Below are 14,159 nucleotides of genomic sequence, written 5' to 3'. Positions count from 1 at the left end.
CCAAAAAGAAAAAAAATTATCACAAAAGTCATCAGATATTTTAACAACAAACCTGTCCAGATATCTGCAAAACACAGATTTAAAAGAAGAGCTGTTTCTCTATTCAGTCATTATAACTAAATAAAATATGAACTGTCAATTCATATTATATACATTTCCTTTAGTTTCCAACTGTATCATATTAAATCTAAATTAAATACTTGTTTGGAGATGTTAAATTTTAAATAGTACCATTTTATTTATTTGATAGATGCTAAATATAGTTGGTATATCAAACCTTACTGAGTAAGATTTCTAAGTACTTGTTTTTCATTTAGGTTTAGCAATTTTCCTTAGTTTTTTCAATTTCTCACTTATTCAGCTTGTCATTTTTTTATTTGCTCATATGATTACAGCTGGAGAATTTTTCTAGTGAATTTGATTATATTAGGTGTAGATATTATCACAAACATCAGAAATAAATTTTACTATTTATAAATTGTATCTTTAACATAAAATCATTTTTCACTAATAATTTTCTGAAAAACCAAGATTTTTGTCATACAAAGTACTTATGTCTTATCCATGTGTACAGATTCATTCATGCAAAACTCTGGTCATTAAAAATAACTCAGATAGATATAGCAAGGATTTCTTTTATTTGCTACAAATAAAACAGTTCTACTCAAACCATTACATATAATAGGAAGCATTGACTCATAACAAAAATTCTAATTACTAGATGTGAAAGCAATCTTTTACAAAATTATATTTTCTATAAATAACTCGGTTATTTGAGAACTAATCATACATTTATAGACAATACAAAATGTTTATATATGAAACCAAGATCAGTATAATTACTGGACTGAACACAGCTGTCGATGTATACTTTAATACACTTGTTTTTGTAAACATGATTTAGAACTAGATGTATACATGTACTCAGATAAGCATAAGTATATAATATTTTAATATAGGCTAAGATGTAAAACAGATTTTCAATTTTAAGTACCATTCACTTTACAGGTTTTCTTCTAAAGTTAATAGGTTTCTAATAGTAAAATTAGAATGGCACTACTAAATACACTCTTATGTGAGTAGTAAGTGAAGTATCACGAAGGGTATGATTATTACAAAATCTGTAGGTAATCAACAGCATTAAGTATAGGTAAAGAAATTTAAGAGTTAGGACCCATCACTTAGATAAATTCCTCACAAGACGACAGGAGGAGCATTATGACTCGGTACTAAGGACTAAATTGTCCTCCCTTACCCAAAATTTGAATCTTGAACTCCTACCCACTCAAATGACTGTATCTGGAGGTAGAGACTATAAGGAGCTAATTAATGTTAAATGAGGTCATACAGTTCCAATCCTTTTCTGATAAGAGTTAGTGTCCTTATCAGAGAGTTACACAGAACTGCCTCCATATGCACACCATAAGGAAAAGGCACTTGGAGACATAGTGAGACAGTGACCATCTGCCAGTCAAGAAGAGGCCATTTACCAGAAATGGAACTTGCTAGTTTTCGGCATGGACTGCCAGCCTCCAGAAGTGTGGGCAACTATATTTCTATTGTTTAAACCACTCATTCTGTGTTATTTTGTTATGGTATCCCAATCTGACTATTATATATGGTGTTATGTTTATGTTAAAAAAAAAAAAAGAAAATTTACCTTCATTTGCATAAAGCCAGTTTCTTTGCCTTTCTTTTTGTTCTCCATCCCACCTCTTCTCTTGTTGCATGGGATTGGGGTGATCATGCGATCTGGTTTGCAAGAAGATGAGTTGGAATAGTTTGTACTTTACAAGAACTTCCACAAATAGTTTTTTTTCTTGCTGTTTTAATATGAGTAATTTCTAGGCTAATTTTTAAAAATTACTTTGATTTTTAATGTTACTAGTGACTGCTTTCACATTCTCTAACTCTCTTACATATATGCATATATATATGTATATATATTAATTTTGCAAATGTATTACATTGCAAAATTTATATAGATGCATATAATATACTTTGATCAAATTTAATCTTATTACTCTTTTTCTCCCTCTCTCCCCTTCTTCAAACATTTTCTTTAGAGTAATTTAACTTCCCACCATGCCAAATCACTTGGTATTGTGGCAGGAACGTAGGGCTGGAAGTGTTACCATGGTCTCAGCATAATATGACAAGTCAGTTTGAATCAGGTATGAGAAGAGGTGGTGGAGACAAAAGAAAGTTTGAAGTATATTTCTGGTACATCTTCTTTCATCTGATATGCTTGAATAATCAGATTATTTTTTATTCTTTGGAGCTACCATTTTTAACTTTGTGCTTTTCTATGTTTCATTTATCTTTTTACTCCCATTCTCCTGAGCAATTTCTATGCCAGAGCCCACCCTGACCATTGCTATTCTTTAATGGTTGACTTTTCCTTGCTTTTCAATCTTAACCATGTTCTCTCCCTCATCATTAAACCTTGACTATGCCTTTCTTTCAGTTGTGCACATGGAAAAATGATGAATTTCATAACCATATTCATTAACTTATTTTTTAAATTTTTGATAACTGTTGAGATATAATGTATATACAAAGAACTGCACTTGTTTAATGTGTGCAAACTGATAATGCAAACACTAAAGATGTTATTACCACAGTAAAGTAGTATAGCTATCTAAACCTCCTAGTTACATTTTTGTTTTCTTTTTTGCGATAAAAACATTTAATGTGAGATCATCCCTCCTAACAAATTTGAAATGTCCTATATTATATAAGTTAACTACAGATTCCACCTTGTTCAGAAGATCTTTAGAATTTATTCATCTAAACCAAATGAGATTCTATAACAATTGAGAAGGATCTTCTCATTAATCCCACCTCAGACTCTGGGTACCAACATTATATTTTCTCATTTGTAGTTTTGATTATTTTACATAGCTTATATACGTTGAATAATTCATTGTCTGTCTTTGTGTCACCAACTTACTTCATTTAGCACAATGTCTCCAGGCCCATCCTTGGTGTTGCAAATGTAGGATTTCTTTCCTTTTTAAGGATGAATGAAATACTGTTGTATGAATATACTGCCTTTTCTTTTTTCTTTAATCTGACCATGGATACTTGGATTGTTGGAATATCTTGGCTATTGTGAATATTACTAAAATGAACATGAAAATGAAAATATATTTTGAGATTTTGATTTCCACTTTAATTTGAAAGATATCCCTAGGTTCAAGATTGCTGAATCACACAGATGTTTTATTTTTAATTCTTCTGGGAAACTCCGTACTGTGTATCAGAGTAGCCATACCACTTACAGATTCCCACAAACAGTGTGAAGGGTTCCAGTTTCTATGTGTCCTTGCCAACATTTATGCATTCATGGTACTTGGACACAGTTTTTCCAACACCATTAATTAAAGATGCTGTCTTTTCGTCATTATGTAATCTGGGTACCTTGTCAAAGATAGTTTACCATATATGTGTGAACTTATTCCTGGGCTTTCTACTCTGTTTCATTGGTTTATATGTCTGTCTTTTTCTTCCAGTACCATGCTGTTTTATTTAATAAAGATTTATATTATGGAATAATGATGTGAGATATCTCTGACTGTACTCTCATTTATCATGATTTTCCAATTAAAGGAGTTATTGTTACTATTTTTCATATATGAAGCAAGTTATGAAATTATAAGTCTTAGAAATTCAACTACATTAAAAAATCTGTCTGGTCTCTAAAAATAACAGCAAAAAATTCTAAGGTAAGTTTGCTCAACTGTAATTACCATACTCCTAACCACAATGATATACTACTCCCCAGTTACATTTGGATTTTTGTTTAGAAAACAAAAGTGGTTTTAAAGAAAATAAGTTAGTAAATAAGGTAGAGATGAAGATTTCAAAAGATGTTGTACAACGCAAATATGGGTCTGAAATCATGTATGTCCCACTCTTTCTTTCATTCATTTGTTTTCTTTTTGTTATGGGGAGGAACTAGAATCAACAATTCACGGACGGTGTACTTCATACAAATGACATATGGAACAACACAGTACAAAGGAAATTTTTAATCTTTAATTAGGAATAATAAAATATAATTAATGTTTTTCCGATGGGCTCTTGCTATATTGCCCCGGGGGATCTAATCTCCCGTGCTCATGAGATCCTCGTGTTCTAGCCTCCTCTTAGTGTCAGTACTCTGTATCTGGGACTGAAACCATGTACCACCATTGCTGGATATAATAGGAGAAAATTAGACTGCTTTTGTCTCCTTTCTCCCCTTCTTAGCCTTCCAGACCATCTTTATGTAAATGTGCTTTCTAATATAAAATCTTTCATATGCCCTGGAGTTTCTGTTTATGCAAACATTGGACTAGAAAAAAGATGTTTAGCTCTACAATTATAAATGAAGACATTCCAAAGTACAAAATCATGTGTGCACAAACACACAGGCCAGGCTGTAATCAAACTCGTAATCCTGCTGCCTCTTCCTCCTGATTGCTGGGATTACATGCATGAGCCACTATATCTGGCTTTAAAGTATGTTTCAAAGTCAAGGATTTTACAACACCAGGTTAGAACTTTCCAGAATATGTGTAATAAAGGATCATTGTCCACATTTCTTCCCATTACTATTTATGCTCAATTGAAAGTTGAATGCCAACAAAAACTAGTGACATTTTTAAAGGATTATTGCATGTCTTTGAAGGTGTATTTCTATTTTCCTTTCACAGAATGAGTGAAAATTAAAAACAACAAAAAATATTACTTCACATTCATTTGGAAAGTTTATCAAAAGTAACATTCTAACCAGGAAGGTTTGCCTAAGATTAGCAAATCTTACCAGACATATTTGCCTAAAATATATACCTATTATATATAAAATTATGATTGTGGTCTACATTTGCAGTATGGATGAACATGTGTGTATGTATTTTTATGTTGCTTGGCACTATTTCTCATTGTCCACCAGAATATATTCACTTTCCAAAGTGTATTCTCTAGGTTTTATTGACCAACCATATATTAACATGTATAAAAGTTCATATATTTTATTAATTGGCTAAAGTGTATAAGAGTAAAAGCTCTGCTGTTTTGGGCTCTACTTCTTAGACTTTTTGTTACAATTTTGTTAATTTTCATGAGTTTATTAAATAATACAAATTATTTTATATTTCAAATGAAAAATATTTAAAAAACGTTACTAAAAACTTTTTTATTAATGACTTTTCTAATTTGCTATAAGTTGTATTAAGGACTAACTTCTAAAATTTTAAAATGAGTTAAAAGTGGGAGAATCATTAGCTTTGCTACCTTTGTGATATCAAATTTTCTATAAATTTTGTTCACTAAGATGTGAATCCTGTTGCAAGAGGAAATTAATCCATTTTTCCTAGCTTCCTTGTGCATCCTTGTTACCTGATTGGTTTCCTTGTCAGAATTAATTGACAGGGATGGTTTTGAAAAATTATGCAAATTCTATCTGGCAGTTCTTTGTAAACTCAATTGATAGCTTTATACTGTCGTTTAAGTGTGCAATTCCTCAAATAAAAAAATGTCATAATCAATTCAGAGTTCAGAATCATAGGCATATTGGAACAATAATTCTTGTATGGAAAAGGTCCCACATAAAACGTTTTATTTGCTTCTGAAAGCAGCATTTATTTTCTGTCAGGGAAAGGACTTAAAGGGAGGCTTTTATTTTTACTTTGTATTTTTCTGTATTGTCCATTTTTAGAACAGCATATCTGTTAAGCTTTGATGTATTTTGTGCCAATGGGAATTTATTAATAATGAACACATTAGAACATTTTTTCTAATAAGTACTTCTCTTTTTCTAAAGAAACATATTAGCAGAACATACAGGCAACAAGGAACATTTAGGTGAGCTTCTTCCACTCTAGTGACAGTCCTGGTAGGCACAATGATGCTGGTCAGCCAGTGATACCTAGATTATTTTGTGTTTACCACATCATCAGTTTTCAGAATACTCTGGAGTTTCAGTTGTTGGGTTCAGAATAGTGACTGAAATCAATATAGGCTGGACAACCCTTTCCTCCAAAATGTTGGAAATACTACTATTTTGGACACTAATACCTGTAGTTTTTTCTTCTTGATCATGCCAGTTTCTGAGTTCTGTTAGTGTAGAAATGGGATTCAGGTCAGCATTTTCACCTAGTGTCAATCGAATGACCTTTGTAACATCTACAAAAGCTCAAACACAGAAAGATTCCATACTACTCAGTGTTTGTGAATAGTCAGTTAATCTTAGAGCCAACTCTATTTTTGGAGCACCGCCTCCTACAATTAGAGTTCTTTTCTTCACTTCTTCAATTACTAGTTATTAAAACTATGTACAACAACTGTAATTGTTTCTCCTGGTCTTGCACAGCCTATAATCTCAAGAGTAGTTTTACAGAACCATTTAAATTGACCTCCTAGTTTGACTCAGCAGAACTGAGCATGCCAGCAGTGAATTGATTAATATGAGCAATGGTTTGGTTTCAATAGTCTTACAAATGAGCTCAGTGACTTCTCTTTCGAAATCCTTCATCACCATTTTCATCTTGTTCTGTTCAGAAAATGTAATGCAAGATCACTAAGGCCATCTGTCAGGATAGACTTCTGTAAGAGGACAGTACATCCTGATTTTTTAATTTGCTTTCCTAAGTTTCAAATATAGACTCTCATCAAGGAGCCCTGTCGATCTAGGCATAGTCAGAAACTATACTATTTGATTATCTGTATCTTCTTTGGGAGCAGATAAACAACACTGAATAAGCCCAATTATGTTAGAATTTGACACTTTTTCAATGAGAACTAGTCCTTCCAGCAACTCATGGGCATCAATTGTCCATCCTAGCATCTTAATTATTTTAAAATCTCTAAGATCTATACTAGTAGTGTGGCTGGGTTAGTCACTTTCATGGAAAAAGGCATACTCATGGAAAAAAGCTGACTGGAACACTGAGACAAAACCTGAGTTCAATGAGGTGGATGCACTATTTAACAAAGTTTCCCCATCACTCTTCCACATCAAGACATGTCAGTCAAAATTTCAACACCCTTTTCCAAAGCCTGCTGCAATGACTCAGAAATGATTTTTGAATGAAGCCCTTTCTGAAGAAAGGAGGACAGTGCTTAAGAGAGAGCTAACAATGATGACTACTGAGGTGTTGTCAACTCTAGCTTCTATAATAACTTGAGCCTTAGCTACACCCGCATTGTAGCTGCTGGATGTTATTCTTGGATTTGTTTGAAATGGTGAAACTTTCATTTGTTATAGTTACATCATTCTTTCATCTTGAATCATTTCATTGATTCCTTTTGGGCCAAAGGTAGTTCTATAGCATCAGCAACATCTTTGATCACAGAAATGAAGGTAAAATAGATCTGGGCCAACTTGTCGTGATTCCTATAAGCGCCTTTCCTGCAGCCTCTATCAACTTGGGCGCCCTGCCCAGGTGTGCTACATTCTCTGTCATGGAAAACTTGGGTTAGTCTGTGTGGGCTCAGAATGGTCGGATAGAGGCTGATTCCCAATGGCTGCAGAGTAATGTTTTAAAAGAAACATTTAATAATAGTGTTCTAAAAGCAGCTTTGACCAAGTTTTATATTTGGTGATGTCATCTCATATTTGCTTCGTATGGTCCTCACAATCTTCGCAACATTTACATAAAGAAAATCCTAATATTCTAATTCTGTGATAGGAACATCATTTATGGTAAATTCGTTTGCTGGATAGAGCTCACAGAAGTAATGCAACTTCCCCATTAGCATTTTTTTCTATGCAAAATTATTGTGCTCTCATTGAAAATTACTTTCTTTGAAATGGCTTGAATAAATTTGAACTTGTGCTTAACTATTTTCTAGTATATTCTGATTTGAAAATGATATTTTTACCATAATTATAAGGCTAATTAGACCAAAATGGTATTTTTCCTGAGTTTATTCTTCTCATTTTCCCTTTTATGTATTGTTTTACCAATGCTATTACTTTTTGTGAAAATTACCTATTTTTCTAAACACAAATGAAATAGAATATTATCTGTCTTATTCTTGTATCAATAAGAATAAGCTTAAAATAATAGCTGACACCTATTACATGTTCAATGTGTACATTTACTAGGTATTTCAATTGCAAAAGTTCATTAAGTCCCAATATCAACTACATTAATTTTGTGCCATTATTTAACCTCATCAGTATATGTGAGGAAATCGATACTTAGAGAAGCTAAATAACTTTTTCATGATCTGACAGCTCAGGTACCTGACTGTAAATCTCTGCTGTGCTTATCAGTTTATATTACATTTTATGACCATATTATCCAAGTGTAATCTTTAAATACTCAAGTAGATTTCTAACAAGTATTAGGCAAATATTTTCAATATGTTTGTCCCATATCTTCCCATATAAGGAGTTTAGTAACTTACTGGGATGGGTGCCCTTTTGAATAAAATGCCTGTCACTCAGAGTATCATATATCTATCATGGGCTCATACATATGTCTAAGAGAAAGAATACCTGAACAGAAACAGGAACACATACTAAAAATTTTTTCCACAGCTTGAACAGGTTTCTAAGTACTGATATCATTACAATGCCAATTGTGATGAAGAAAGGTATTCACACCCTTGTTTTGCTATCTTAACTTAAAAGAACCTCATAGCTACTGGTGCTCTCGAGACAGATAACCCCTCTGAGCTTCATATGCAGCTTGTTTCTATGGCAATTTTAAGACATTGGTGAAGGGAAATGTATTAAGAATCATGTTCTGGAAATTGATAGAAATATCTGGAGAGAAACTTGAGGAAGTTGAGAATTCTAGACAACCTGAAACTGGAATAAAATACTGTAAACAATTCATCTAACAGAGGATTAATGTCCAGATTATATAACGAACTCAAAAGCAAAAATAAGTTTTAATTAAATATTGGGCAAATCATCTGATTAGGTATTCTCAAAAGAAGATATGAGGATGGTCAAACAGCATATAGAAGACATTATGTCATTAATTATGAGGGAAATGCAAATCAAAACTAAAATGAGATATCACCCATCTAAATAACAAATGCTGGCAAGGATTTAGAAAAAGGGAAACTCTTATACAATAATTGTTGGTAGGAATGTTAACTGGTATCGTCATAATTGAAAACAGTATGGAAATTCCTCAGAAAACTAAGGATCTCTCGTGATCATGTGGTACCCACTGCTAGGTACATAGAAAAAGAAAGTGAAATTAGCATATCAAAGAGATTACTTGTACACTGATCCACTCTGTATCACTGCTCACATTATTCAAGACATGGATGAACATACATATGAGTGAATGAATGAATAAAGAGACTGTGGTATATATACAATGGAATACTATCCATCCATAAAATAATTGAAATCTTGAAATTTGAAGCAAAATGGAAGAAATTATGTTAAGTGGAATAAGCCAAGCAAAGAAAAATACTGCACACTTTCACTCATGTGTGGAATGTTAAAAATGTTGATCTCAGAGAAGATAGTAAAATAGTGATTAGTGAAGACTAGTAAGGATAAAGATGGTGGTGAAAGAAGATTGATAATGGGTACCAAAATGTAGTTAGAGGAAAAGAATGAGTTCTACTATTCTATAGCATTGTACAGCGACTACTATTACATTTATTATATATTTACATAGAACTAGAAATGAGTTTGAAAGCTCCCAACACAAGACATGATAGTGCTTCCTACACTCACGTGTTCATTACACACTGCTCACATGCAGAATTATCACACTGTACCTCATGTATAAGAATTATGTGTCAGCAGAAATTAAAAATAAAAATATCCGTTAGGAGAGTTTTTTTTTAATTTAAATAAGGTAACATAAAATGCTCATATGATATATAAGTTAGTTTATTTGAATGTGAATGCAAGATTTTGTGTTTTACAAATTGACATCAATATTATTTTCCAAATGAATTTGGAAAGTTTTATGCTATTATAAGACTGTGAGATCAGCTATAAATTTCTTCTTACCTGATTTTCTTTTTGCTTATATGGTTTCTCACATGTAGAGGGCAAAAAATAAATTTAAAAAATCCTAATCCATTTATTCAATAAATGGCAAATTCTAAAACCAAACTTGTGTTTAAACTCCAACATCCATCCTAATTTTATATGACTTTCTTTATCTTAGCCTGCTCTTGCTACTTCTTATGTATTTAATACTGGAAACATTCTGCACCCATCAGAAAGTAATGCCTGATGATCTTTAATGCCCTCTCAAACTCCAGAATACTACAAAAATGGCACTGATTTATTTTTATATTTCTTTGATATTAAATCTGTTAGCAAACCCACATTAAAATCAAGGATATGCCAAATTAGAAATGGCACTATATTATGTTCTCCTATGTTATAAATTCCTAAAAAGATCCATGAAATAGATAAAGAGATCAATTGGAAGTGATAGGCACAAAATAAAATGTATTTAGAACTTGGAAGTATAATTACAGTATTGGAATTTAGAATAAAAGATCAGACAAAAAAAGCAATTCATGCACTTTTTTGAAAAGCATTTTTCTCAGTGAACATTTGGCTTTTGGGTTTTCTACAAATAGATGTTTAAAAAAATCTATATCTTAATCACTTAACCAAAAGTAATCATTTTAATTTGATTTTCATTTTCAAAATGCTCTTACATATTTTATCTGCTGTCATTGTATTAAAATACTATGAGTTAAATTGACTAAGGTTTAATCCTATTTTGTATGTGCTGAATTTTCTATGCTCAGGAATGCATGTATAATGTCCACATATTCACTGTTATTTGGTGAATCAGCTTTAGAAAAAAGCTATCTTGCAGGTACTAGCAAATTGCTCTCAAATAAAACATTGCAATATGATTCTTTCTCTTATTGAGAGGAGCCTAATAGTTGATGATAATAACTAATTATTCAGTTTTACAATTTAAATCAGATATTATACAGTTTATGTACAAAGTTGAAAATATTTTCCTAAGTGCATGCATGTCCAATTCCATTTTTAGTATACACTATATTTCATAAAGGATATCTTTAATTCATACATTTGTTAATACCATTCTAATGTATTTAAGGTATAGTTATACATACAGAATTCATACACTTAGTATATACGATGCAATAATTACACAGTACAAAAGTCACTGCCCATACTATAATAAACTAAGTAAGGAAGGATCGTCAACTATTATTTTACTCTCAGTACAGTCATCCTTTCCCTACTTCTCCTTTATGACGGCTCTGTGAACTTCATAGCTAGATCCTTTCCTTCTTTCATTCCATAAGTCAATATGCTATCAAATAGAATGAGTAAGTTGCTGGGTAGAGCTGCCTGGGGCTTTTCATTTAAGGTCACTGGGAGAGCTGAGTGTTGCTATGTTGCTATGTGGTGTTATGTAGGGATTTATTTATAATCTACATACACATCCACAAACAGCTTAAATCCCTGCTGTGCTCCCAATAAACATTTAACATATTCTGCTCCATTTACAATAGGACTATAATCAGGGCTGTAGATGCTGGATCACTGGTACTGCCTAGCTATGGGAATACAGAAATACTGACTCTGTCATAGGTGAGAAAGATAGAGAGGATCCCTTGTCATTCTTAATGAAATAATGATACATTGCACATAAACTCTGGAGAAAGAATATCTGTTCTCAATGTTGGTGCTGTCACTAATTAATTTCAGCTTGGGTATATCAAGGAACCTCTTCCATTTTCCTCACTTGCAAAAAAGAATGATGCTAGCAAGATTATTTTTAAAATCTCTCCAAATTCTAAAATTCAGTCATATTTTGTAACTTTAAATGCAAAATTTTAAAGTGAAATATTTTTAATGATCTTTTCTTTGCTATGTGCCTTAATAAATGTTGTAGAATACCATAATGATGTGTTGATTTCTTTTATCTTCTTTGATCAAAGATCAAAAGTTTTAATCAAGTCTTTTAGTTGCAAATGACCATCTTAATCTCTTATCCAACTGTTTCTGGAAGTAGTCAGGCAGAAAATACTATGATTATTTCCACTTATCACTTCTACATCAAATGTCCAGTATTCATTTATGTATGCAAAGTAGTAAGTAGAAAACATGGGTTATTATTTAAACCCTAGAAAAATTATCACATCACATAGAATTTACAATAAATGTTTATATTTGCACATAAGTCAAATAAAAAAAAAGGCCAGGCTTGATCAAAAAAAAAAAAAGCCAGGCTCTGTCACTGTTAATACTCCGTGTACAATATCCCTAAAAATCTATAATGTTGTAAGCATGTGTATTTATTGAAAAAAATGAACTTTTTAACTCAGGCAGCAAACTTTACACAACATATTTCTCACTGACATGCATAGTGTATTTTGATAATTTGATATTTTGATTTATTTTTAAGATCTTCATAAAATATTTAACCCAGTTTCCTTTCACTTATTTAAAAATTGGTTGCACTGATAGCACTAACATGAGATCATAATTCAGAACTACTCCTTTATATAGAGCCCTACAAAGTTCCAAATCAATTACCCAACAAAGGAAGGACTACTGCACTGGAATTAGTTCTTTATCTCTCATATTAACCTTTGGAGTGGCTTATAATTTAAATTCAATTATATAAGCAGCATAACAGCTTCATTATGGAAACAGATCATAAAGGCCTTTTGTTAATTAGGTAAATAAGACCATAGTGTCTGACATAAAATATTTTTAAATACTGTCCCTAAGTTATCAATTATTTCTTCATCTTTCAGATGAATTTCAAATTTCTGCGACATACCCCATACACAAGTGAAATTTTGATTGCATTCTGATTCTTTTAGAATGCTAATTGAACATGTTCATTTCAATTTGATTTGTCTTTTAAAATGCTGATAAAGTCATTTTGCATTATTTAAGACAATTAAGTGAGGAATTTCCAATCATGTTTCTCAAGAAATTTGTGATGTCTTAATTCAAAGGCCTACTAAAAACCATGTCAGTAGTGTATATTAGAAACTCCATAAATCAGACACAAGAAAGTTAAGTTTGTTGGTTTCTCTGGTAAAAACAGTCTCTGTTTACCCTAATTTCTCACACTTGGCACGTCAAAGTATCTGAGCCTGGCTGAGCTTCCAAATGCTAGCATTTGACTATTTTTGTCTAAAGTGTTTCTTTGGCAACTGGAGCCCAATTTTCAGCACACATACAGCCAACCAGCTATACTAAGACAAAGTTCCCCAGGAGTGGCCTCAATTAATGAGATAAGAGTGTATGTACCAATATTCCAGCTCCCTTGTCCTATGGGAGAGGTAATGCTGGAATGTTTGTTCCATACTTGCTCTCACAATTTGCCAGGAAGATTAAGCTCCAATTACTCTCAGTAGTAGCTTGCTTGATAATGCCCTCAATGTTGGCTTTCTTTCCTTCCCTGGCTCATGTCCTTGTTTCTTGCCAGTATTTCCTGGATCACTGCTCAAATAAACTACTTGCATTCAAGTATTTACTTCAGGATGTGCTTCTAGAAGAACTGATAACCAAAATATCTCACTGAATGTAATCAAATCAAAATAAACAATCAAATCTTATAAAGGAAAAGACTAAATAAAATGCCCTCATACCTCCTCCCTGTTGTCATTTTACACTTTGTACATCTTTATGGAAACCCTTTCAGTCACCTACACATCTATACACCTAGTACAGTTGATAGCCTACAATTGCATTCTTCATTGTCACAGTAGAGGTAAAACATATCTGCCTACCTTCTACTCCAACTGGAGTGAGAATATCTCCTATTCCACTGTTTTGTCAATTCTATGCCTAAAATGCCTAGAAATGGGGCAACTGATAACATGAATTTTAGTATATTTTGCCTAAATATTTCTAAGAAATATAATTGATTTTGGTTTTCAGTATTTATTCTAATGGGGGAAAGAGACTTCTAATCTGTACCTTTATCAAAATCTTTAGTCCTGAGGATAGAGCTTGGTTTCTTGGGGATGGAATGTTGGAAGGGCCTCTCTAGGAGTCAGCTGAACTGTTACTGCTAATATCTGTTTTGTTCCAGCCCCAACTTCCATTAAAGCATGCTGTTACATGCATTTATTATTAAAGTGTTTGGCAAAGTTCAGAACTCAAGACACCTCTCTAACTCACCACACAACTAAAATTATACATATTCAAGGTGTATATGTGTGTGTGT

General features: G+C 32.4%; 1 pseudogene; it reads right to left on the bottom strand.

Annotated features, from left to right (window-relative positions):
• Positions 1-5,919: 5,919 nt before the first annotated feature.
• LOC109679498 (T-complex protein 1 subunit delta pseudogene) lies at positions 5,920-12,756 on the bottom strand (annotated as a pseudogene).
• Between the last annotated feature and the right edge of the window lie 1,403 nt (positions 12,757-14,159).

Source organism: Castor canadensis, chromosome 10 (assembly GCF_047511655.1).
Source record: "Castor canadensis chromosome 10, mCasCan1.hap1v2, whole genome shotgun sequence".
Lineage (NCBI taxonomy): Eukaryota > Metazoa > Chordata > Mammalia > Rodentia > Castoridae > Castor > Castor canadensis.
Note: the sequence above shows the minus strand (reverse complement) of the source record. Positions and strands in the feature narration are given on the sequence as shown.